The sequence below is a fragment of the Drosophila suzukii genome, chromosome 2R (assembly GCF_043229965.1).
Source record: "Drosophila suzukii chromosome 2R, CBGP_Dsuzu_IsoJpt1.0, whole genome shotgun sequence".
NCBI lineage: Eukaryota > Metazoa > Arthropoda > Insecta > Diptera > Drosophilidae > Drosophila > Drosophila suzukii.
In genome coordinates this window covers 2072120-2099736 of record NC_092081.1, presented here as the reverse complement: position 1 = coordinate 2099736, position 27617 = coordinate 2072120, and the positions used below count along the sequence as shown (strand labels likewise).

Here is a 27617-nt window from a genome sequence, read left to right as displayed (position 1 = left end):
TGTAAATTGCCCCAATCCCCAAAAAATAGTAGCTAACCTACTTATTTACGTGGAAGTTATTATCGATATTTGCAAAAAAAAGTTTAACTATACTGCCTAAGAGAAAAACATGATTGCCCTTACGTTGATCAATACTAAAATGCACACTTCAGGAGGAAAGCCGTTACTAGCCTAACAACGCAAATTTCAACAATCAAAATAAAATCTAACATAAAAAGAAGAAGAAATGCAAAACTCAAGTGCTCGGAAGATCAGATACCATTTACTCTCTTTTAGATTTTAAATAAAATAAAATTCAAATTTCCTAATATCTATTAGCGCGGCACACACCACCATTGTCAGCGTCATAACTTAAAAAATAACAATACGATTTATATATATAGGATTTGATAAGTAAAATCAAGTTCAATTTTAAAATTTAATAGAAAGGCTTACCGTTATGACCGTTAGAGTGTTTGTTAAGCGAGTATGCCACGCCCACTCTAACGCCCATAAACCGCACAAACTGTGGTTTCTACAGCTTTAAGGATAGACAAAATATTTTAATGAAATTTTTTGTGGTTGCCTGTTGTTTGTATATCTCCATTTCCCTTTTGATTCCTTTAGCTAAGTAGCGGGTATCTGATAGTCGAGGGACTCAACTATAGCGTTCTTCCTGGTTTATAGTTAGTTTGAGTCGCTGAAACCCATTAAAAAAATATTCCAAAGAACCGTTAAAAAATATGTTGCCAAAAACCTGATTTTTCGCATTTGATTTATTAAACGTGAAAAATCTCGAAAGCCGTTAGTCCAAAAAATTTGGAAATAACATTTTTCAAACGGAAATACTTGCACCTTCGGAAAATAATATGGCTCATTAAATTAAAAATACAAATAAAAACATAAAAATTAATTTGAGTATGCAGATCTGATTTGGCTTTTGTCCCAAAGAAGTTGAGCCCAAACGATTGAAAATCAAATGTAAATTGTAAGAGATTCGGCTAATTTAGTGAAGTAATCCAAATTCATCAGCTTGAATCATTATATCAGGAATTCACTAGTAGTAAGAAAAATAAAAAATATTTAAGCTCGGAAGAAGGCTTTATTATTTGAAATTCGTTCATGATGAGAATAAACTTCCCGTCCATGCATCCAACAATAGTCGCTTAACATTCACCCATCCCAGAATCCTTCGTAACGCTTTTCAAATGATGCCATATCCTGATGAAATCGTTCTCCCTGCTCATCACTTGCTGCACCCCAATTCAAAGAAAAGAAGTCGAATTGACTGTTAAGGAAGTGACATACGCTGACCTTTATTTAGGCATATGACTGACTTTAAGAATAGTAATCTTAATTAAATGCTTATACTACTCACAAATGGAATGAACAGTTATCATGATGGTCTGAATTAATTTATGGGCATTATATCTTCTTTTGTTTCCCAAAAGCCCGTAAACTACATCCTGGAACGCCTTCCACGCTGCTTATTTTGTAGATTTTAATGATTTTGTCAAATTTTCGTCAGCAAATAATTTTCTTAATTGAGGCCCAAAAAATATACCAGGTGTAATTTCTTTCGTTGAGAGCTAGGGAAATTTCGTCCTTAAGTACGACATACCCATGCTGTGCGAACTTGCAGCGGGGGAAGAATTACGCTTTCCGCATGGACAGGGGCTTGTTTAAGCACATTACTTTTGCCAATGACATTATCCTTCCGAGGTGGCCAATCATGCTGGGAAAAATGTAGGACATCTGCCCTGCTATTCCAAAGGCTCAAAAAGTAGCTGAACCCTATGTAACCACCTTGGAGACTAGTGAGTATTGCAACAACTTTTAAATTACAATATATTTTCCAACTGTAGGATTTGTACTCTATAAATTCCAGAAGCAGTTTTATGGTCTCAAACGTTTACATTTGTAGAACGACCAAATTATTTCATATGTCTTTATTTGTATTTTTAAAATTATGTAAAAACTACCTACACAAAAAAAAACAAAAATAAAACAAATTTTTGTACTTTTAGCGGGTATATATATATATTTCGGTCCGATTACAATGCGCCATATGTTTTCTAAAAGGTACAAGTATGTTCATTCGAAAGTTGTTTTATGCAAACTTAAACAGTTCTTCGAACAATTTTTTCCATAACTTTAGCGTGTTCAGCGGCTAAAAACTTACCAGGAAAATGGGTTTCCGCGTTTATTTCGAAGAAAAGTTTAATTTGTAAACTAGTGTAATATCAAAAAGTAGAGATCTACATAGAGAGCGCGTGAGCCTGCCTTTCTTGGCAAGGGGAAACGGGAAAGAGCTTGTACTATTTTTAGACTTCCTTTATTGCGTAAACCAGTGGCGGATCCAGAATTTGGTCGTGGGGGATATAAAAAAAAGTTTGTTGAATAGATGTCCAGAATTTGGAACAAAGTACATATTAAATATACTTTTTTACCCGAGTGGGAGATCTATCCCCCAAAAGTAACACACAAAACAAAAAATTAACAACTTACCCCTCGAATTAAATTTATACTTTTGATGTTTTTTTTCAGAAATATTAAAAAAATGATGTTTCCAAGATTAGAAGTTAATATGTCTTGAGGATATCATTCTTTTAACATTTCAGAATTTTGAATACAATTAAAAAAATCGGACGACATTATGATATATTTCGTTTTCGGTAGTAAATTGCAATTGAACAATAACTTAAAGTTTTTGTAAATAGTTTTTAGTTTTCTAAAAATCGGAAAGCTATGTACTTACAATGGTCCCACGGGAACGACCTTCAAGGGTATAGAAACTTCGGCGTGCCGAGGTTAGCTTCCTTTCATGTTTTAAAAATATTTGTTTGTATTTGTAGTGTTCCGATCCGGCTCATTCCGACTTATATGCAATAGAAATTAGACTTTTGGGAAGGTTTCATCCCGATAGCTTTAAAACTGAGAGACTAGTTTGCGTAGACGGACAGATGGACATACAGACATGGCTAGATCGACTCGTCTAGTGATGCTGATCAAGAATATATACTTCATGGGGTAGGAAATGTCACTGCGTTGCAAACTTTGGTAATAAATATTTTAAAATTTTTACCAAAATATACAACTGAAAAGTTCTAAACATTTTTTTTTCTAACTGCATACAAATAAAGTACCTAATCTAAATGATTATGTATAATATATTCTAAAAAATAACCGGAAGAGTGTACTATGAAAAACAAGTCTGGCAGGCAAAGAGACATCGTCGTCCATTTTGGGTTGAAACTTCGCCATAAGACTCTTCACCGGACATTCGCTGAAAGCGAAAATAGTTCAGAGAATGGTGAGACAGAGTTTTCGACGCGCGCTGGGCCTGCCTGAAATGTATCTCGCAGATACATATCTAAACTGCCACATAGAATGTAGTAGAACCAGACACTAGCGACTAAATATGTATGGTGCGCGGCGCTCACACCGATATAGTCTTTATAAATATCCCGTCTGTCTTTGGGCCGCTTGCAATTTCATTTTCATTGCAACTTCATGCCCCTGACATCAGACTGAATGCCTGTCCGTCCGCCATCTCATCCGGCCTCCTCCGCCGCTACTGCTTCTGCGTTGCAGTTCTGCAACGAATTTAGCTTGCCATCTCGTGCAGCCTTTTGCGCCGTCTGCCTGTTTCTACGCTCATTCTTCGACAATTGCAAGTTGTCCGACGGGAAGGCCTATGCAAGCCCTGCACCCCTACCTCCAAAGTCTGTTCCCTTGTGTGTGCGAGTGGGGGAGCTGCTCACCCTAACCTACACCACAGAGAACTTATTGCGTCTGTTCGTTTCATAACAGAGCCCTTATATCGCTTTATTTTGTATCTACCCGGCATACATTCTTCTCATTATCTTTCCTTCTGCTTTACTTTTATTTTACTTTTCCTTGGCGTTTGTACTCTCCGCCTTTGTGTTGTGTGTGAAAACACGTTTCATTGATGCATTTTCAGGCATCGAAAGAGCTTCTGGTTGTCTTCCGTTCCTAACAATGCTCTTGTCCTCTTAATATTAGTGATAACTCTGGATTTTGCGATCGAATCAAAGTGCAATAAACTAATAAACGTAAGTTTGAAACATAAATCTTAACCTTACCACGAGCTCACGCCAATTGGACCTTTTGTGCAGCGTTTGTCAATAGGCCCATTAGCTCAGCTGGTTAGAGCGTCGTGCTAATAACGCGAAGGTCGCGGGTTCGATCCCCTCATGGGCCAGTAATTTAATTTTTGGTTATCTTAACTATTGACTTTTTTTTATTTACAATTATTTCAATATATTTAACAGAGCCTTCAGAATCAACCAGCTTCATTGTATACAATTTAATAGTCTTTGGTTAACCCATGGAACCTGCAATGATTGCCATTTTGGGTAGTTGATAAGACATCTGACTAGTCTAAGGTGCATGGGGATTTAATCCCGCTGTAGACTTATAAATTATTTTTATATATATATAATTTATTTTTTTATTTATTTTATATATTTTTATACCCGTTACTCGTAGAGTAAAAGGGTATACTAGATTCGTCGGAAAGTATGTAACAGGCAGAAGGAAGCGTTTCCGACCCCATAAAGTATATATATTCTTGATCAGGATCACTAGCCGAGTCGATCCAGCCATGTCCGTCTGTCCGTATGAACGCTGAGATCTCGGAAACTATAGGAGTTACAATACTGGGATTAGGCATTCAGATTCCTGAGATTCCAGCGCGATCATTTTTGGTTTTGTTTATTATACCCGTTACCCGTAGAGTAAAAGGGTATACTAGATTCGTTGCAAAGTATGTAACAGGCGGAAGGAAGCGTTTCCGACCGCATAAAGTATATATATTCTTAATCAAGACCACCAGCCGAGTCGATCTAGCCATGTCCGTCTGTCCGTATGAACGCTGAGATCTCGAAAACTACATATAAGAGCTACAGTACTAGTATTAGGCATGCAGATTCCTGAGATTCCTGGGTAGCGCAAGTTTGTTTCAGAAATGTGTTACGCCCACACACCGCTCAAAACTGTGGCTCCTACAGTTTTGATGCAAGAATAAAAATTTTAACTGAAATGTATTGTTCTCATCAATACCAACCGGTTGACCCAAAAAAAAAGATTGCCACGCCCACATATGAACGCGGGTATCTCGGAAACTATCAAAGATAGAGAAATGGGATCTCAGATTTATATTCCGTAGCCTTGTACGCAGCGCAAGTTTGTTACGCAAATATGCCACGCCCACTCTAACACCCACAAACGGACTAAACCTGTGGCGCCCAAAATTTTAATGCTAGATACAAAATTGTAACGTCACGTCAGTACCTATCGATTGATCCAAAACACTCTAACGCGCATAATGCTTAAATCTGTCTACCACATACTGAGATAACGAGTAGGTGGCGCATTTCAATCTCTCTTTGCTGCTTGCATATCTCCATTTTTCTTTGGTCCCATAAGCTGAGTAACGGGTATCTGATAGTCGAGGTACTCGACTATAGCGTTATTTCTTGTTTTTTTTTTGTTTCTAAAAAACAAAAGAAAACTTTTGTATAATGTTTTTCTTTTCTTAACTCGATTTCTATGTTGCTTTTTAATTTCATTAAATTTTAATAAAATTAAAAAAACGTTCTGCTGTTTGCGGGAATCGAGCTCTCAACGACATCGCTGATCAACCTTTTATCCAGCGTAATGCAGAAAAGCCCATTGACTTTAAATTTTTTCGGTTCTCTTTCTTGAAAATCACAAAAATTAAATTTTCACAAACTTCCTGCGTTTGCAAACACGCAAAACCATTTGCGCTTGTGTTATGTACGCTATGAACGAATGCTATAAATAGCACAACCTATTCCGTCTTGCTCTCTCCCTCTTTCCTCTCGCCGTATTTGCAATCAGAAATGTTAGCCAAATTTTCATTTGTTGTAATTTTGATAGAACGAGAGCGTTTAAAGCGTTTATCATCGATGTTTGTTGGAAATCGTTTCCCGCAAAAACAATACTATTTTGTATTGTGTTCTTTTTATATGAATTGAAATTGTTTTTGAATTATATTTAAGCTTAAAAATTGATTTATTAAATAAAAAATTGAGCGTTAACGCTCTTGTGACTCTTTTAAAAAATTGAAACACCATTTAATCGCATTAATAATTAATTTAATACAGCACAACATCTCAATAATAATATTTAATGTATAGTTGTATACAAGATGCAAAAAAGTAAAAACAAAAGTGATTAATATTGACATAATAAACATATCAACCTAATAAAAAAGAATATAAGTATGATATGAAAGAATACCAGTTTGTTATGAAAGAATACCAGCATATCAGTTTGATATGAAAAATACCGTATTGATATGTTCGAAAATATCAATTTGATATGTTCGAAAATATCAATTTGATATGTTCGAAAATATCAATATGATATGGCAATAAGGGAAAAAAATTGATACGCAAAAATATCCGATTGATGATCAGTTTTGGTATAATATTTGCCGAGTGTCTCGACTATCAGATACCCCTTACTCAGCTTTTGAATTGAAAATTGACAAAAGTTAAGTTTAAGATGACCGCTTTAGAATTGGAATAATCTTTGAAGACTCGCAAAAAAATCGCATTAGGGTTTTGCCATACGGGAGTTATTCGTAGACTAAGATTTACGGCGCTGTTACGGGCACACATTTTTGGCCCCTTTACTGATCTTCCGTCTCTTTCTTGTTTGCTTGGGTGAATGCACTGCAGGTCATAATGGAGAGAGGGGTAATTCAAAGAGCGAGAAGAACCCCTCCCGCGCCACTACCATTGTTCTTCAGCAATTTAATGTATAGATTAACATAATCGGAATAAGATAATTTATATACGCATTAAGTTTACTTCAGAGATAGAGAGACCAAAAGGACAAGTTGGTTAAATTGTTAATTATTTGGGTTATCAATTGGGTTAGTTAGCCGCGCACTCTGCTTTCTCTTAGCGCCGGCAGCGCTTTTCGCTTTCCCGCGCAGTTGGCCGGCAACTATTTACACACACACATGCATAAATTCATTTGTTATTGTCTGGCTCTGACGTCATTGCTCTTCTTTTTGGGAGGTTTGTGGGCGTTAGAATGGGCGTAGAAAACTTTTTTTTAGGTGTTGGCGAGACAATACATATCAGTTAAATTTGGTTTTCTAGCATCAAAATTGTGGGCGCCACAGTTTTGTGCGGCTTGTGGGCGTAACACATTGCTGAAATAAACTTGCGCTGCTTAGTAATTTCTAGAATCTGCATGCCTAATCCCAACTCTCTAGCTTTTGTAGTTTCCGAGATTACAGCGTTCATACGGACGGACAGACGGACATGGCTAGATCCACTGGGCTAGTGATCCTGATGAAGAATATATATACTTTATGGGGTCGCTAACGATTCCTTCCACCTATTACATACTTCCCGAGGAACCTTTTACTTTTACTTTTACCTTTTATTCTTCGAGTAAGGGGTATGAAAATTAAGAAAATTTGATCTCTTGGGCTGTAAAGCAGCTACACAAAGGTAAATTTGGTAAAAAAATTAAGCTTCCGCCCAACGTGGGGCTCGAACCCACGACCCTGAGATTAAGAGTCTCATGCTCTACCGACTGAGCTAGCCGGGCAATGTGAACGCTCGAACCCAAGGAATGAAATTTGTCCCAAACGCACCGGAACCAATACAGATTTATTAATAGCTTCGGCCAGACACTTTTGGAATTGCTTCTCCTTTGTTTATAAAAAAATGTAAAGCTCCATTTTAGGCGCAAGGGAATCCTAGTCTTGAGGGACGGAGATTGACAACACGACTTGGTCCTCGCTCTGCCGACACCAAGTAATTTGCAATAAAATATTAAAACGAAACAATGTGCGAAGGAAATCAAAAAAAGAAAACGCTATAGTCGACGGCCTCGACTATCAGATACCCGTTATTCAGCTTACTTAAAGCGCCACCTATCGTGCATTCCTATCGGCAGCTTACGAGGTCTTACTAATACGTCACATAACGTTAAAGCTAGGTGGCGCTAGTGAAATTTCGTAAGCAGCCGATTTTTCGTATGAATATATCTCCATCCCTCTCGCACTCTGTTGAGCTTGCTAATTATTCTTTATTTTTTGGTTAAAGCTTTTTGATGGATGTTCCGATTTAAATAATTTTTGGCATGTAGTTTAGGTATTGACAACAAGAAAAAAATCTAATTTACTTTATTTCACTTTTAGCGAATATTAAAAAATGGGTGCGCTAGACGAGTTTTAGCGTTATGGGCGATTGGGGGAGTTAGAGTGGACGTGGCACTCTGCTGAAACAAACTTGCTCTGCGCAGAAAGCCCAAGAATCTGCACGCCAAAACCAAACATTCTAGTTCTTATAGTATCCGAGATCTCAGCGTTCATATGGATAGACGGACATGGCTAGATCGAGTCAGGTAGTGATGCTGATACATGCTTTCCAACGAAATTACTATTATTGTTTGGTTAAATCCAACATCAAAATCTAGCAGACATATTTAGTTTAACAGGATTTTAGCGGTCAAATATTTGTTAAATGCAAAAATTTTAATATAAAATCTCGTTTACACTTTAACAACATTTAAAAGACTGGTTATGCGCGTTAGAATGGCCGTGGCGCCATAGTAAAATAAATAAATCTCTAGAATCTGTATGCCCAATCCCAACATTCTAGCTTAAAATTTTTTTTTTTTGAATTTACGGCTTTCCATTTCAGGAAATAATGAAAAATGTTTCTTAAATGTATGGTAAATAACCTTAAAATTAAGAAAAGTTGTCTTAAAATAAGAAAAAAATCATTTACAATGTAAGATTACCTTTGAGGAATTTGGTTGGTTTTGTATTGCAATTTTGGATTTTAAATGGATAAAACCGTTTTTAATTTTGATGGCAATTATTACATGGGAATATAGTCTATACATTTTTATATTTACCTGAATTTATTAAAGGTTTATTTTTTATAAATACTTTTTATAAACATATAAAATAACAGATGGAAAAATCCTTACCTCAGACAACCCCGGCATGAACTCCAAACCGAAACTGCTCACTCCATAGCCAGACATATAACTATTCGGCCACGCGTGCTTCTTGTCATACAATGACTGAAGAGGGCTATGGTGATTTTGGTCCAGCTTTACGCATACCAATAACGTTTATTCTAATCTAAACCTTCACTCTAAACCAACCGTTTAAACAATTTGGTAAATAGAAAAGTGAAACTAATAAAAAAAAATTAAAAAAAAGATAAATAAATAAACAAATTTACCACTTGCCGTGGCGTGGGCTCGAACCAGGTACTTTGAACGATTGTTTATTGACCGGACGTCTTTACCAGCTAGACCACCATCAAAACGTATAAAAAAAGTCACTTTTCCCTTAAATTATGGGTATTTCTTTACTAAATTTAAGTAAGAATTTACCATTATTTCAAGAAAAAAACGCCATTAGTTAAAGAAAAATTGCGATTCTTCCTCTTCTTCTTTACAAAAAAAACAAGGAAGAACGCTATAGTCGAGTACCTCGATTATCAGATACCCGTTACTCAACTAAAGGGACCAAAAGGAAATGGAGATATGCAAGCAGCAAAGCGAGATTAAAATGTGCCACATACCGGCGGTAGACAGATTTAAGCGTTATGGGCGTTAGAGTACATTTAAGTTAAAATTTTTTAGCTAGCATAAAAATTGTGGGTGTAACAGGTGCCACAAACCGCCGTTAAAGTGGGCGTTGCAAACTTTTTTTTTTGGGTCAATCGATAGGTATTGATGAGAACAATACATTTCAGTTAAAATTTTTATTCTAGGAGTCCATTCTGTAGGAGTCACAGTTTTGGGCGGTCTGTGGGCGTTAGAGTGGGCGTGGCACGCTGCTGAAAAAAAACTTGCGCTGCGTAAGAAGCTCAGGAATCTGCACGCCAAATCTCAATAGCCTAGCTCTCATAGTTTCCGAGATCTCAGCGTTCATCCGGACAGACAGACGGACAGACGGACATGGCTAGATCGACTCGGCTAGTGATCCTGATCAAGAATATATATACTTTATGGGGTCGGAAACGCTTCTTTCTGCCTGTTACATACTTTCCGACGAATCTAGTATACCCTTTTACTCTACGAGTAACGGGTATAAATATTATGGCGAAATTCCGTAAAATGTAGAAATTTTTTCTATAGTCAAGAAAATTGATCAGTTGATTTGGACTAAGTTTGAGAAAACGGGGAGCTGAGACAGTTCCGCTGAACCACACCCCGCTTTTTTTCGATTGGCTTGTAAGTTTAGATGAAAATCTCAATGTTAAGCATTTATCATATTATGGATTATATTTTAGGCCATAGCCTTAATCATTATGGACTTAAAACAAGTCTTTGATTATAAGTCCCAAATTAGGTGTAGTTTCCGAGTCTCAACATTTATACGGACGGATAGGCAGACGGACTTGCATAGAGACGGACAAGGCTAGATCGACTCGGATTGTGATCCCTTTACGTGTTACATACTTTCCGACGAATATAATATAATATATATAAAAACACAGACCAAGCAAAGCTTGAGGAGTAAAGGAAGCAAGGTAGTCGTGATTACAGCGCACACCCAAAAAAAACTTTGAGTGTCAATTTGATAGGTGTGAGTGAAAATGACACTACACCCAGGATCAAATTATTAGGATTAATTTGATCCTAAATAAGTGTCAAAAGGATACTACATTGTATGAAAAAACTAATTTGGCCGTAAATATAAAAAAAGGAAAGGAAAAAATGAACACTCAGGCCCGTGCATGAAAAACAATGCGCTTTCAATCTGAGTCACGACTGCGGCAGAATGCTTTTTTCTGTAACAAAAAAGCTTTTTCGTAAAAAAGGTTTGCCAAGCGTCAAAAGTGATCCTATATTATATGTTCAATTTGATAACCTCTGTATCAGAGATTTTTCGACACTCAATAGGGGCATATTGATGATATAATACATTACTTATAAAGAATTACAATTAAAGAAAATGTAAAAATAGCGCCCAACGTGGGGCTCGAACCCACGACCCTGAGATTAAGAGTCTCATGCTCTACCGACTGAGCTAGCCGGGCAATGCACATTGTACGATCAGCGTTAGATCCGGACTTCCACCTTCCTTCTTTTTCGTAGATTTACTAGTTTTCCTTCCACGACTTTGTATGCGTTTAAAAAACAGCTTTTAACATGAACAATATTTTTATAATTTCCGTTACGTTTTTTTTTTACCCATTTTCACAAATGTTTCCTTGCAAAATTACACCTTTGACTCCTTGCTTGGTGCATTTTTTTCGTGTTAGCAAATCAATGTATTTAAACGGTTTAAATGAAATTATTAATGAAGGACAAATCTGGTATACATAGGTCTTCATCCGTTTGGATTTGTATTATTATTTTTGTAGTTGCATTCGAAAGCCTAATCTTTTTGCTCTTAATAACTAATAGTGCTGAAATATTCCTAGACAAAAATTACAAAAAAAGTAAAAGCGCCCCCGGGTGGACTCGAACCACCAACCTTTCGGTTAACAGCCGAACGCGCTAACCAATTGCGCCACGGAGGCAGATGTTTAACACGCGTCGTAAATTTGCTTCATATTATGTTTAAAAGATAAATAGACATTATTCCTGTATTACCGTTCTTCGGCTTCATTATAAATATATTGTTACCAGTAACCATTCTCGTACCACTTTTTCTTCAAAATTAGTTCAAACTGCACTCATATAAAGAACTATTTTAGCTTGCATTTTAGAAACAAGTGTCCCCTTTTCTCAAACTGAGATATGCCAATCGCTCAAATTGAGAAACAAGTTCTTGATAGTGAACTTCTAAATTCTCAAATTAGGAACATTTGTGCTTTAACCCGTTCCACCCAGAACGGGAAGTACGGAAGAGTTAAATATTTTTTCATTTTATTTTATAATATATATTATATATATATATTATTTTTCTTAAAACTATATATATAAATATTATATTTAACATTCAGCACCTTAATGTACATACGTGCATACGCACATTTTAATTTATTAATACGTGTAAGAGCACTTTACAAATACAATTTGTGGAGCGTGCCACTTTACACGCGGTGCATTTAGAAACAGTGAGAGAGAGACAACCATAGACGCAACGAATTAAAGATTGCTCATCTCTCGTGTCGCTCGCAGAGCTGATTTAAAAGAAATAATCTAGAATTTATTATGACAATTCGATACTCCTTTTCGAGTTTTTCGGTTACTCATTATGAGAATATTTATTCTCATATTGGAAACGGAAGAGCACAGTCCCTCAAATTTAGAATTATGGGATCAATTCAAGTTTTTATACCCGTTACTCGTATAGTAAAAGGGTATACTGGATTCGTCGGAGAGTATGTAACAGGCAAATGTGCCTGGCCCACAAACCGCCCAAAACTGTGGCTCCTACAGTTTTGATGATAGAATAAAAATTTTAACTGAAATGTGTTGTTCTCATCAATACCTATCTGAGCATTGCATTTTGAAGCAACGAAATCATTTAAATTGTTCAGTTCTACGTTTGGGAAAGTAGACCAATTATTTGTTTGATGCTTCAAACAAAAACTGCTGATATCAAAAAAAAGCACCTTTTAACGAGGTAAGGTGTCGTGACGATTGCACCCTCAACATACAAAAGTTCTGATATCAAATTTTGTGACAAAAATGCTTGTATATTCGAAAACATATACACTTTCTAAAATTTTTTCATTCGGAACGCTGCTATAGAATACCCCTTTGTATTTAAGAAGCTTAGATATTTTGATGAAGCGGGCAGAATAAAAACATATTAGAAAGTGCATTTATTCGGTCGAATGTAAACAATAAATTATAACAATAAGTCCCGTGTAACGCCCAAATTTTTTAATATTTTGTTAAAATTTAAATAGAGTTCTCATTAGCAATACCCATATACATGCAAAAAATTATTGAAATCGGACTACTCATAAAAAAGTTATAACCAAAAAGCAATCATTATTTTGTAATTGAATCGAGATTACACACCACATGCAGCAAATAAGCTGTTTTTACTAATACGCCATAAAGCCGCTAGGGGCACTATAGGCTAGTTGGCGCTGTAGGCCAAGTGGCGCCATGGAAGAAGATAGGTGGCGCTATTGGATAGGTGTGTTAGTGAAAAAGCACAGTTGCTTTAACCATATTGCACTCCCTTAAGCTGAGTAACGAGTATCTAATAGTCAAGGACATCGACTGTAGCGTTTTTCTTGTCAAAATGATACAAATTCATATCAATATAATACAACATCATGTCAACTACAGATGTTGATATGAATTCGAATCAATTTATAACGTTTTTCATAACAAACGTAAAATCAAAAAGTCTTCAAAAAAAGTATGACTGTGCCTTCTATTTTTTGTGTATTTATGGTATTTAGTATGGTATTAAAGATATTTTGACAGATTTGCCGCGGTCACTCTGACATTGGACGAAAAGTTTACATATAAATTGATTACTGGATTGAAATTACTGGATGTTTGTCTAATTTCAATTTATTTACTTCTTGCACACCCCAACGTGCAGTTTGATATGAAAGAACATCAGTTGGATGTCATATCATCATGAAAGAATATCATTTTGATATGCAAGAACATCAGTTTGATATGAAAGAATATTAGTTTGATATGAAAGAATATGAGTTTGATATGAAAGCACATCAGTTTGATATTGAAAAATACCAGACTAGTATTACAAATACGATCGTTTTGTCACAAATTTCATATGTGCGTATATTAATCTTGTATGAAAAATGTCATAGTGATATGTTCGAAAATATCAAAATGGTATGGCAACATAAGGTACCAAAATTTATTTGTAAAAATACCCGATTAATGACAAGTGTTGGTATTTTATTGAAATATAATTCCTCGGGAAACTCTTCCGTCAGCGCGTCTTCAAGCTCTGCTGTAGCGGCCAAGTAGCTGGTGGTGGTGAAGTTCAGCAATTCCCCAAATGAAAAGCTCGACGGAGAACGTATTGTTGATGGTTCTGCTAAAAAGATTAAATTTCTTATTCCTAACGCGGCGACTTATAGCCTATTCACAGAGGGGGTTTTCCCTTCAGAGATTTTTTCTTTACGTGCCAGAAAAGGACGGTAAAAATTCGCTAAAACTCGCTTCAGCTTCAGTTTTTTTTTAGGTGATCTTTGTAATTCGCGTTTCGGGATATTTTTGAGAAGTAAATGCATTTTAACTTCAGTGGCCCTGTTATAAGGTGCAGAAGCAAGGAGCCTGTCAAAGGCTCGGAACTGAGCCAGCTTATGCTCTTCTTGGCAAGACCTGACGCCTGTTGCACCACAACGTTCATTGTTTATCTAAAGAATGGATATAGTCTTAAAAAATCGATTTAGTCAAAGAACTGTATGCGTGGAAAGTGTTATAAATGTTTAGAAGGGTCCAAACGGTTTTAAAGCTTAGTTTTCAGATCGGCTGTGAGTTTCAATAGTCGCAAAATCGTATTCCTTGTAGTGTGACCGAAGTTTTCAAAGTTCACTGAGTTTGTTGCCAAACGGAAAACAAATCAATTGGAGCAATTTAAGAAGACTAGTCTGCTGGTGCACCAAACAATTTAATGATAAACAAGATAAACATCGACTATCAGATACCCGTTACTCTGGGTACTGGGAGCACTCAGGGAGTGCGAGGGAGATAGAGATATACAAGTAGAAAAGCGCCTGTTTCCAGGAATGCACACTTTTTTTTGCTCATAATTTTTATATCAATGGCCCGAATCTAAAATTGTTTGGCAATACTGGAATTTTTGAAAATCAAAACCAAATCGTATTTACATTTTTCCAAAATATAAAAAAACGTGGGTGCTAAACGGTTTTAGCGTTATGGGAGTGGCACCCAATTGAATCAAGCCTGTGCCCCCCAGAAGCTCAAGAATCTAATTGCCAAATCCCAACTTTCTAGTTTTTATAGTTTCCGACACCGTGCAAAGCCGGTGTGGAACCTAATAATAAAACAAGAAAGGAAGTTAACTTCGGCAAGCCGAAGTTTGTATACCCTTGCAGTTATAAGAAATAATCAATGTTAGTAATACCATGTTAAATTCTTAAGGATTGTTGCTCGCTTCAGTAATATTTGTGAAAAATTAAATTGGGAACGCTGTAGAGCTATATATAAGATATGGTTGTCCGATCCGACTGGATCCAACTTCTATACTACCTGTAGAATTACAATTTTTATACTTACTAATCTGTTACATTTTGCAAAAAGATTGAAGTTTATATATATTTTAACCTACGATATATTTCAATTTTAGTGTTGGCAGTTTTAAAACAAAAAGAAAACATTTATAATAAATATATAAGTTACAATATTATTGAAATAAAATTATTAATTTCGCCCCCGGGTGGACTCGAACCACCAACCTTTCGGTTAACAGCCGAACGCGCTAACCAATTGCGCCACGGAGGCCTTTGAAAAATCGCGGCGAAAAATATATGCATTTCTTAACATTTACGAAAAATGAATGAGGGTATCGCATCCAAGCTACAACATAACTTACTTTCCGAAGCCTCCGTGGCGCAATTGGTTAGCGCGTTCGGCTGTTAACCGAAAGGTTGGTGGTTCGAGTCCACCCGGGGGCGAATCCTTTTAGGCTTTGATTTCTCTAAATTTTTATAAGTCGTAGAATTTTAAAATAATTTTATTAATAATGAATATTAAAAAGTTCACTCGATCCTGCCAGGAGTCGAACCTGGAATCTTCTGATCCGTAGTCAGACGCGTTATCCATTGCGCCACAGGACCTATATAAATTAAATCAGCTAGATGTAAAACTTTCTTTGTGGTCAATAAAAAATGTTTGTAGAAAATTTTGATTTTGCTAAAAAACAAAGCGATGTTGCACAGAATATAGAATCAGAGAGTGGTCGAGCGATTATTAAAAAAACAATATCAAATATTACTACGTTTAAGGAAAACATTTCAATAAATATTAAAATAAACAAGTTGATAGCCTGGAACCCAGGTTACGCTTTACAATAATAACAACTAAGAGAAAACCCATTTGATATCAGAACTTTTGTTAGTTGAAGGTGCGATCGTCACGACCCCTTACCTCGTTTTTATTTGATTTATTTACAAATTAAACTTATGAACTAATGTTCATTTTTAATTTTTGGCATTAGCCGTAGCAAACACGGGCCTTATAGGCAGTAGTAAAATCAAAAAGTTAAGTGATAACTCTCTATCTTCAACAAGAAAAGAAGCCTACATCGGCAAGCCAAAGTTTATATATCCTTCCTATGGGAGCATGGTATATTCGGAGCTTTCCAATTTTGAGAATAGTGAAAAATAGTTACAGAAACATTAATATCAGCATCATTTCAATTTAAAGCGTTTATGTTTTACCGAAAACGAAAGATAACCGTAGAGTAAAAGGGTATATCAGATTCGTCGGAAAGTAGGTAACAGGTAGAAGAAAGCGTTTGCGACCCCTTACTCGTGACCCATTCACTCGCCGAGTCGATCTAGCCATTTCCGTCTGTGCGTCTGTCCGTATGAACGCTGTGATCTCGAAAACTATAAAAGCTGCAATACTGGGTTTAGGTATGCAGATTCTAGAGATTCCTGCGCAGCGAATGTTTGTTTCGTCAGTGTGCCACGCCCACTCTAACGCCCACAATACGCCCAAAACTGTGGCTCTTTTAGTTTTAATGTTAGAATAAAAAAAGTATCTGAAAGAATCTCCTACAGTTTTGATACTAGAATAAAAATTGTAACTGAAATGTATTGTTCTCGTCAACACCTATCGATTGACCCAAAAAAAGTTTGCCACGCCCACTCTAACGCCCAGAAACCGCCCAAGCCTGTGGCGCCCACAATTTTCATGCTAGATAAAAAAATTTTAACTGAAATGTATTGGTCTCGTCAATACCTATCGATTGATCCAAAAAAAATTTGCCACGCCCACTCTAACGCCCATAACGCTTAACGCATTTCAATCTCGCCTTGCTGCTTGCATATCTCCATTTCCCTTTGGTCCCATTAGCTGAGTAACGGGTATCTGATAGTCGAGGTACTCGACTATCGCGTTTTTCCTTGTTTTTTTTCTATTATTCCTGGTTCCGACTCATATACTACCTGCAAAAGAAAGAAGACTTTTGGGAAAGTTTCAGGCCGATAACTTTAAAACTGAGATACTAGTTTGCGTAGAAACGGACGGACCGACGGACTGGCTAGATCGAATGCTGTGATGCTGATCAAGAATTTATATACTTCATGGGGTCGGAAACGTTTCCTTCACTCCGTTGCAAACTTCTGACTGAAATCTTAATACCCGCTGAAGATGCTAAGAGTGCCAACTGTAAAGTTCGGCACTGTATGCCCCGTTTCTATAAAACGAGCGTATTGTATTTTGGAACAATGAATGAGAATTTGAATTTCAGTTGGTAGTTTTAACTTTAATGGGATGGATAGAGTAAGGCGAGCGGGTCGACGGAAGCGGAGCCGAAGAGAGATCGGCAAGTGCACCCAAGTGCGATGACGTAAATTGCCGATGGATGCCGAAAAAGTAGCTCGCCCTTCAGTTTTTTTTGGCCTTTTTTCGACGGTGAGGCAACCATAAATACTGTACTTTAATGGAACATAGCAGAGCACGGCGTCCCATTTCCGAATGCATTTTTATTTTTGGCTGTAGCGTCTGCATTCCCATCCCTTCATCGCTTGGCTTTTACTTTGTTTTTGTCTGTTTTATAATCGTTGTGCCTATTATAATTAGCTTTTTTTCTGTTTTATACAAAACATTTTAATGCTGTTATATTTATAAATTGGTATAAAATACAAGTTATATACATACTTTTTTCAATTTAAAATAAAAGCAATTAATCTTTACATAACGAAAATTTTTCGAGTAAATTGCATTCAAATTTAATAATTTTTCACTCATAAAAAGTATAACAATAAATTCTAAAGTTGTGTAAAATTTTCTTTCTTTCATAACAAATTTTTAACGATAGAAATACTGATATTGAGATTATTTGTACTCTTTTTGAGCCTTATTTTTCCCAGGCAGTGCTTCCTATTTCAGCATTGTATATATAGAGTTTTCCAATTTTTAGAAAACTAAAAAAAAGGTCCGATATATTAAGATAATGTTTACCGAAATTGAAATTTAACGGTCTTTGTATTATTATGCCGAAAAAGTCCGATTTTTATTTCATTTTATTCGAAATTCTAAATTGTTAAAAGAATGATACTACCAAAAGTTAAAGTTAATATGTCAAAAAACACCAAAGTTATATTTATTACATTTTTTTTACAATATTTTGATGAGCTATGGGATATTAATACAAGAAAGGAAGTTTGTATACCCCTGCAGTTATAAGAAATAATCAATGTTAGTAACATGGTTATTTCTGTAATCTAAAATTGGAAAAACGGGTATACCTTGGTAGCCTACCTTAAAATTTGAACACCTGTACACTTGTTCCATGTTATTCGTGTCTTGACTCCACCCCATTCAGCAAAATATTATAGTCGTCAGATTTTTGTGTAAAATTAAATTCGTAATTCTGAAAAGTTGAAATAGACTTAAAATAACTTAAAGAACTTAAAGAAAATACGATCAAAATCAATAAGCAACATTTTTTAAAAAATAATTAGTTCATTATTTCTCTGACCGTTTCTTTGACAGATAAATGATAAAATCGTCCGATTTTTTTAAAATTAAATTCGAAATTCTTAAAAAAAAAAAAAAATGATAATCCCAATAGTATGAGACAATATGTCAAAAAACACCGAAGATATAATTTGTTCCGATTTTGATAAAATTATTATCGAAATTCAGAACTAATTAAAAAATGTTATTCCCAAGCGTAGGCGGTTATATGTTAAACAAGAAAGGAAGTTAGCTTCGGTAAGCCGAAGTTTGTATACCCTTGCAGTTATAAGAAATAATCAATGTTAGTAACACCATGTTAAATTTTTAAGGATTGTTGCTCGAAATTCCTAAAAATATGTCAAAACACACCGAAGCTAAAATGTTTTTCATATTATTTTTCCACCACTCTTCCGATCGTTCCTATGCCAGCTATATGATCAAGACGGGCATGGCTAGATCGGCTCGCCTAGTGATGCTGATCAAAAATATATACACTTTATGTGGTCGGAAATGTCTCCTTCACTGCGTTGCAAACTTCTGACTGAAATCATAACTCCCTCTGGAAGTTTGCCACGTCCACTCTAACGCCCATAACGCCTAAATCTGTCTACCGCCCACATAAGAGAGATCGCGGGTAGGTGGCGCATTTTAATCTCGCTTTACTGCTTGCATATCTCCATTTCCCTTTGGTCCCATTAGCTGAGTAACGGGTATCTGATAGTCGAGGTACTAAAGCGTTCTTCCTTGTTTTTATACAAATTTGTTTTAATTTTTAGGGCGCTTGCCTTATTTTTAAGGCGCTTTACCTTTAAAACAAAAAACACCATTAACTCAAGAAAAATGTTCTTTTAAATTAAGGCCATTTACCATAAAAATAAGAAAGTCACCATAATTTCAAGAAATGTTGCCGTTGATTCGTAAAACTTTTTTCATATGCTAAGGGTATTTACATTTGAAAACAGAAAAAACGACCCAGATTTTAGAAAATTCACCCTAGATTTAGGAAAAATCAGACTAAATCTAAGACCAATACATGCCGATTTTTAGAAAGTGTTCCCCTCATTTTGTTCCCAATCGCCATTGGCCCCTTTTTTTGGGGCGATTTTACAGTAAAATTTTTATGAGCTGTCATAGGAACGAACGGGTAAATAATTGGAAAATAATATTATTTTCATATTATTCTTTTCAAAATTTAAAATCTCTAAAAGTACTTTAAAAAATGGTAAAATAGATAGAACTTTATTTATTATAGCCTTGCATTGTTAGGCCGGTAACAGCTTTGCGCCAGAAATTTAAATTTGGGCAGTGCCATAAAACATATGTTTTTAAGGTTGTTAAAATCGATAATCGGTAATCAATAAAAACTGTTTAAACAAATAAACATATAACTTTATTAACATTTAAGTATACATATACCGAAAATAGTGTCAAAAGTGAGAATTTGTCATTATTTATTTCAAAGCTATATTAAATAAAGCTAAATCTATTTTACCTTAGGTTTTGTGAAAATATGGCTGGTTTGGTTCGTTTGGATGGTAACTTTAAAATAGTTTATGTCTTTGTTTTTGTCGTATTTTTTTTCAAGTTTTTAAGATATCATTAGACGCTAATCACTGAATAGTTTAAAAAATTGGCCCAGTTGGAGCTCACAATATACTCAATATAAACACTTTGGGAGTTACAGGGCATTGAGATGTATTTTAAACTTTTAAAATAATGAAGGGCGGTTACGCTACTATTATTTTGACGGCAAATGTTGTCTATGACGACGTCATTCTTTCTCTAATAACTCCGTTAAAAAATGTTCGAAAATTATTTTAAAAAGGGTATCTGATTAGTTGCCAATATTTTATTTTAGATACCTAATAAAGCATTTCTTCGTCTTTAATTGCGGTTCAAAAATGGCTAATAGCCAGCCTTCTTCCCACAGTGATTCGTCCACCATCTTCCATCCGTTGAACGGAAGGTCCATAAGGTTTTGCAGGTCCGAAAATTTTGCAGCTAGTTTCCCATCCAAATACAACGGACACTTTTATGTGATACTATGGCGATGTTTTTTCTGTATAACTCTAAATTCTTCTTTTTGACAGTAAAAATTAAAAAATTCACTACGAAAACGTAAACAATAATGACAGGGAACTTTTGAAAATGGAAGGCGTAGAGCAACAGGTTTGGTTTGATTAGCCACGGGTCTTCAGAACAGCTGTTGCTCTGTGGGAATTGGAGTTTTGTCAAAAATACACCGGATGGAGTCTGTGGAAATTATTATCTATTATAATCACAATGGATCACCTCCAGATCGGCATCGGCTGCTCGTGATTCAGCGCTAGACACTCCCCCACCTCTAGAATGTGGAGCGTATAGTGCTCAATTGCGCGCTCTCTTCCTTTGCTACATTCTCTTACAGAGGGCACATTGGAGAGGTGCAATTTTTTTTCTGTATGTGTATGCGAGAGAGTGGGTTGCAACAGTCATTTTCGCCATGGTTGAGTGCTTGTGCTTCTGCTGATTTCCTCTTTGTTCCCGCTGTCTCTCTCCCACATCGAACGAGCTATAAAGTTGCACTCGCCGCTCTCACACTTGCGTTTGCATGTGGCTGCCGCGAATGTAAAAGTATTCATTTTTTCTAAGGTTCACTCTCAGAGTTGAAGGTCAGTTGATGCTTTATGTCATTCAACTTGCTGTCAGCGCTTGTAGTTGTATTTAGTTGTGGTTGTTGCTTTCAGATTTTTCGTCATAGCTGCGCTAGCATTTTGTGTTGTTGCCTCTAGCATGCTGGCCGCTCGCATGTCGTGTCATTCAATTGGGGCGTGGATGCGTCCCCTTGGTCATACCTCCCACCCCGCTTATGCTCACTCTTCATGGTGGTACCGAGGCAGGGTGGGCCGGGGTGGAACGGGTGACGGTGGACGACCCTGTGGGTGCGCTTTATTGGATTCCCCTGGCTAATAGGTTCAATAGTCGATTATAGCAAATTAGCTTAGGTAAATAGTTTGAGGTTATGCTGAACATATGCGCGTCAGAGTAAAGCGTTATCTCTGCCCGACCCCTTTGCCTAATCCCAACATTCTTTTTAGATTCCGAAATCTCAAGATGAGTTTCTTAACGTTCATACAGACAGACAGACATGGCTAGATCGACTCGACTAGTAATCCTGATCACGAATATACAAACATATGTGTTCAGGTAGAATATATATTCTGTATAGAATGTATACATATGTATGTATACCTTATAGGTCGAAAAAATTGAGAACGGAACAAGCCGAGATCGGTTCTCACTTATTCTTCTTGATATCGAGTCAAAAGCAATATCAATCTGGAGAAGGAAGTAAGGAAGACGTAAAAAAAATTTAATCTCTGTTAAAATTATCGGGAAGTTATCGAAGTGAGCTGCAACTCTGCCGCTGCAAATTCACTTCTTTTTTATCTGCAAAGTGTGGCAAAAAATGGAAGGACCTGCTCCTCGAGTTTAACTTAATCAAGGCCCTTTTCCAACTAAAACGTAAGTAAAATCATATTTTTTCAGTTTGTGTTATTTTGTTCATTTTTTTTATTCGAGTAATGCGATTTATTAGTTCCTTTTCATATTTGTATACCAAATATATTTATTTAAGTATATATTGAACAATAAACTTATGTGTCGAATTAATAGCACAGACTTGAAACTGCAACCACAATGACACTCAGACATAACCACAAATATAAATATATTACATATTACAATGTAATATACCCAGAAAAAAATCAAGACCGAACGGGGTCAAAAAGTGCGTAAGCCCGTTTGCTGACAATTCATGAACGCTCGTTCATAAAATTTCACCGAAACTTTAGGGTTGGGTTCTGAACGAATGGGGTCAGTTTAAGAACATTTCGGGCTTAACTTGAGAACATAATAAAACGAGGTATGTGTACAAGCCAGTTTTTCTGGACTCCTGGTAGAGGATTTATTTAATTTCCTTACAATTATTTTGCTGTTGCTAGAATTTTATGTATTTTGGATATTTTGCTGATGACAAAGATTTTATTTATTATATTATTAGAAGATTACATATATAAACATATACACATTAGAAATAATATTTTAATAAAACGTACAATTGTGTACGTTCTGTGCTACCAGCGGACCACCGAGCTAAGTTTTCAAGTGCGGACAGTCGGGTCACTAGATCTGCATGTTTTCATGAATGGTGTCCCCATTAACGTCGTTGCATTTTTCAATGACGCGTTCATCATTTCACCGAAATGTTAATGATTTGATTACGCGGCGTTTGTTTTTTATGAACGGAACATATCGAGCGGATTGTTGTAAATCCATGAAAAATTTTCCTGATATTTTTCTGGGTGTATCAAATAGAGTGTGATTGTTTTTGCAACTTATCTTAAGCACAATAATACTAATAATATATTGTTTTAGCTGCCGGAGTTTCTTTTGAATGCCTTAGGTTTTCTACCGGTTGTGATTTATCAAGGAACTATATTTATAAGTTATCCGAATTTATAACACCACCTAATTATGTATGTATAGCAACTAAATAATTATATGAAAGCCGTTGGGCTAAAATATATATGTACATTGTACATACATAGAGCTTTACAAAATTTAACATTTTTATATGAGAATGAAATCTGAGAGCGAGAAGGTTTTATGCGTAAATCCGAGACCGACTCATCTCTAAATCGAGTTCGATTCGATGCTGAAACCGAGAAGACTTCAACTCCATATCGAAAGCACACATTTTCAAAAGTTATTCGAATGCCGAGAAGACTTCGATATCGGTTTCGAGAATTTGAGTATGGGTCGATCATGGCCCACTTTTGAGAACGAAAATACTAATATTAAGGACGTTGTGAACGGTTTTTTGAGAAACTCAGAGGAGTGTACCTAGTACACATTTTCAAGCAAATACAGTACACCCTTATACTCTACGAGTAAAGGGTATAATAAAAAACATATTCCGACGACTAGCACAAAACCCGAGAAATGTGCCAGTGCAATTCGAGAGCGCTTATAAAAAATAATAAATAAAATTCCTTTGAATAAAATAAACAAAAATCATTAAAATCAAAAGTCGCATTGTTGTCGGATATGCAGCGACCTGAGCAGAGGCAAAATCAACACAAACAAGAGAAATCGCTATAGTCGATGCCATCGACTATCAAATACCTGTTACTCAGCTGAGGGGAGTGAGAGGGAGATGGAGATACATATGCAGCATAGCGTCTGCTCACAATTGCACACCCCGCAACGGCGCCACCTAGCGTCGATTTCTTTATTTGCTTATAACTTTGGTCCGATTTTAACCATTTTTGGCATAAAGATAGATATTTAAAACACAATTGAACAGTTACGCTAGACAGGCTTTAACAAGGGGGTATGGGCGTTACTGTGGGCGTAGAACCCTTCTAAAGGAAACTTGAGCTGTCTTAGAACCTCAAGAATCTGCTTTCCAAATCCCTACATTCGAGGTGTAATAGTTTCCGAGATCTCAGCGTTCATACGGACGGACAGGGCTAGATCGACTCTGCTAGTGATTCTGATTAATAATATATGTACATATATACTTTATATGGTCGGAAACGCTTCCTGCTACCCGTTACATGCTTTCCGACGAATCTAATATACCCTTTTACTCTTCAAGTAACGGGTATAAAAAGTGTGTTACAAAGTCACAGGCATAAAAGACATCCAGAACCGCAGCAGCAACAAATCACAGCAGCGCAGTCGCCAGCAAGTAGAGCTCAAGAGCCACTGCGAAAAGAAACACGGAATAGCAGTCCACAAGTTTTACTCTGCCAATGAGCCAAGCACAGAAACCAGTTTTCAATTTCTCAAAAGTTCCGCACTGTGGCCTAAAGCCAGCAGAGTAATAACAAGAACGAGTATGTTTGGCCAAGTGCGCGCACAGTGGGACAACCTGCAACACGGGCGCTAGGTCGAACAGACCACTTAAGTGTATATCCGTTTGTATACGGATAAATTAAATAGGTTCTTCAATTGTTACATACACGTTCTTGTTCCTTATAGATTAGACTGGGCCAATTTGTATGGACGCAAAAAAAATTCTAAGCAATATTGCAAAAGAAACTATATCTTTAAATACACGATTGACCAATATAACCAGTATTTGATCAAAAATATCTCAGTAGCGTTGAATTTGATACATTCGTAGGGACGCGAAAAACCTTACATATCCCTTTTGGCGGAATACGATTGTAAGCCATTTTGTCAATGAAACTGCATGTCTAAAGCCCCCCGCTTTGCAAGAGAAAAATACCGTTGTTTCAATAGGTAAAATAGATTCTGAGCACCCATTAATTAATGATAGTATCCATGATCCTGCAAATGAAACACTTTTTTCGCAGAGGAAAGGCCAATTACCTTTTTTTTAAATATATAAACATTTACGGTCTAATTTAAAGTACTTAAACGATGTTACAATACTATTTTAGCATTATACCATTTAGGATATAGAGCCAAACCCGATTTTGAAATGAAAAATCAAATCGGTTAGGCTAAGCGTGCCAATAATTTTATTTGGAAAAAAACCAGCCAAATTGTATTTTTCAATTTTAGAAAATTACATATGTATAGTAATTAGAGGGCGAAAAGCGGACTTGAAATTCGAGACGCTAATATTTAGACAATGTAGAAAAATTCGATTACCATTTCTAATATTTAAAATGGATTAGATTTTATAGCCCTTATAATAACCTTCTAACTTTGTAATTTTTGAATGAAACGAAATTCTAAAATTTTAAGTCGAAGAAGGAACAATGCTGAATTTATAAAACGATTGTCAACCACTGTGCGTGAATGCTGCCGCTGTGGCTAGCTACTGCACCGTAGTTGTTGTTGCTCGCGCCGCTGTGAACTGACGCGAAAGTTGAGCGGGCGCAGCTTGAGAGTCAAAACAACCAAGCGCCAAAACACAACAAAATAGAGTCTGAAGAAATCACAGAAACCAAAAGTCGGGCTCGTGAGCGAAAGGGCGGCATTGCCAGGCCAAAAATTCGGCGAAGAGCGCCTGCGCAGCAAAAGCAAAAACTACATTCTGGCCCCGCCAGCAATCGAGAGAGGATGAGAGAGCTTCACCTGACAGCGACGGCAGAGGCCGAGCAGCGCTGCCGGCGCAGGCGGCAGAGGCGGCGGCATTGACGTTTCAGTTTCAGAGTTTCTCGAGTAATACAAATTACATCGCGCGTAGTTTACGGTGAAAAAATGCAGACAAATCGAAAACAAACTCGAAAACCGTGATGGGACAACGCGGAGAATAAATCCAATTTCGGGTTAATCAACGCGCTGCACCCGTTTTAGTGCTTAAACAAAGATCGTCGAATCATACATTCTGTCTGCAAATCAAAAGAATCAAACTACCAATTGTGTTTTTAGGCAAATCTTTACTTGATGGCACATTAAGTTTGTATCGGAAATATGTTTTTAAAGCTACAAAATGTGTGCCGAGTTTGATATTCAGTGTTGTTGTTGCTGCTGTGGCGAGTGACACGTCCCCCTTTTACCCCCGCCCCTTGACAAACATTCCATGCAGTTGGGGCGCTTGTTTATTCGCTCAGCGAGAGAGAGAGAAAGATTCCACGGAGAGTACTAATAACAGAGCTGTCGCGGTTCTTTGGACGATGTTTAACGAACGAAATGAAAAACAGCTTGTGTCCAATTTTATTACAGAAATTTCAGCAGCGAAATGGGCCAAACATAAGTTTATTCAAACTTTTTGCTGAGCCTGATATTTTTCGATCGAATTGCGCCAACCAGAAATCGTCGGGTAATGCACGTGTCTGGGCGCTACACATGCATTTCCTACTCTCTCTCTCGAACTCTTCGCAGCTTTCTCTCACCCCCGCTCTTTTTAACTCGCTCTCTCCCTCTCTGCTCTTGTAGAAAATGCATTTGCAAAGTACTGTGGGCCGGAACTAACTTTCAAATATTGTTGAACTGTATAAAAGGTGCAATCAAATTAAGTTTTCCCATCAAGTGTAAGAATATACGATTTTGATCAAAAGGGAATCATAAGCAATAAATAAAAATAAAAAAAGACAGTAAAGAAGTAAGGGAACCAATTACCACATTATAGCGGACTATTTTAGAAATACAACAAAACTGCATAAAAACTGGGTGAGTGAGTCTAAATCGCTGCGGACAAGGGGTAACGTAGTGACGAAGCGCACCGGGGGTGTGCGGAAGGTCACTACCATATTCAATGGCTCTCAGCATAAAGATTTTATTTTTAGCGTATGTCATTGCTTAGGAACATTTTTTAAAATTTAAAAACAATTGCAAAAAAAAACATTTTTTTGACCCGTAAGCTTCTAGTGCGTAAGCGACATAACCGGTAATGTGAATTTCTTTAAAGAATTTTACTTCGTGGTCTCGAACTCGGGAACTGTTTTAAAATCTAACCCGCAATTGACAATTTGCCTTTTATTTGTGTGAGTAATTTGCAAGGGGCTTATCGATGTGGGTGTAACGACTGTTGTACCACATTGTACGTGCGATGGCAGGGGAGAGCTATTCCGTATGCCCGCTTAATGGGGCGCTGCCGACCACGGAAAGGCCACAGTAGCTATAGCTGCATAAAAAAGCATAAGTTATAGGTAATTTCTCAATTGCCTTTTCACCTGAGAATAAATAAAATAATACGATTTGTACGAGACATGTATTGATCAATAACATCAATTTCAATTTACTCTGAAACAAAATTTTAAAATATATGGGCGACGATCAGACTTTAGGGTTACAGCCGTTTGTGCGTAGCTATCTCTAGAACCTACAGGCTTAATCCCAATGTTGTAGCTTTTTAAGTTTCCGAGATCTCAGAGTTCATTCGGACAGACACTTTAAAAATAATTGGCACTGAGCAACAAATACTAATTGGTTTAAGGGTAAAGTTGAGCTTAAAAATGGCAAACTCGCCCATATGGAGCATTTTAACGATTTAATTTTAATTTCATCTATTAACATTTCGAATATATTTT

General features: G+C 36.5%; 1 protein-coding gene and 7 non-coding genes across 8 annotated transcripts in view; 3 read left to right on the top strand and 5 right to left on the bottom strand.

Moving 5' to 3' along the window:
* Positions 1 to 4130: 4130 nt before the first annotated feature.
* TRNAI-AAU (transfer RNA isoleucine (anticodon AAU)) lies at positions 4131 to 4204 on the top strand. The gene has a single exon. It is a non-coding gene; the product is annotated as a tRNA-Ile (tRNA).
* Positions 4205 to 7523: 3319 nt separating this feature from the next.
* On the bottom strand, positions 7524 to 7596 carry TRNAK-CUU (transfer RNA lysine (anticodon CUU)). Its single transcript has one exon. It is a non-coding gene; the product is annotated as a tRNA-Lys (tRNA).
* A 3388-nt stretch (positions 7597 to 10984) lies between these two features.
* On the bottom strand, positions 10985 to 11057 carry TRNAK-CUU (transfer RNA lysine (anticodon CUU)). Its single transcript has one exon. It is a non-coding gene; the product is annotated as a tRNA-Lys (tRNA).
* A 412-nt stretch (positions 11058 to 11469) lies between these two features.
* On the bottom strand, positions 11470 to 11543 carry TRNAN-GUU (transfer RNA asparagine (anticodon GUU)). The gene has a single exon. It is a non-coding gene; the product is annotated as a tRNA-Asn (tRNA).
* A 3818-nt stretch (positions 11544 to 15361) lies between these two features.
* Positions 15362 to 15435, bottom strand: TRNAN-GUU (transfer RNA asparagine (anticodon GUU)). The gene has a single exon. It is a non-coding gene; the product is annotated as a tRNA-Asn (tRNA).
* Positions 15436 to 15534: 99 nt separating this feature from the next.
* Positions 15535 to 15608, top strand: TRNAN-GUU (transfer RNA asparagine (anticodon GUU)). Its single transcript has one exon. It is a non-coding gene; the product is annotated as a tRNA-Asn (tRNA).
* An 89-nt stretch (positions 15609 to 15697) lies between these two features.
* On the bottom strand, positions 15698 to 15770 carry TRNAR-ACG (transfer RNA arginine (anticodon ACG)). Its single transcript has one exon. It is a non-coding gene; the product is annotated as a tRNA-Arg (tRNA).
* A 10029-nt stretch (positions 15771 to 25799) lies between these two features.
* Positions 25800 to 27617, top strand: part of EcR (Ecdysone receptor) — a 96113-nt gene continuing 94295 nt past the window's right edge. Inside the window, exons 1-2 of the mRNA XM_070994874.1 lie at positions 25800 to 26043; positions 26524 to 26757. The gene's annotated coding sequence lies outside the window, so the exon portion shown is untranslated. The remainder of the gene's footprint in view (positions 26044 to 26523; positions 26758 to 27617) is intronic.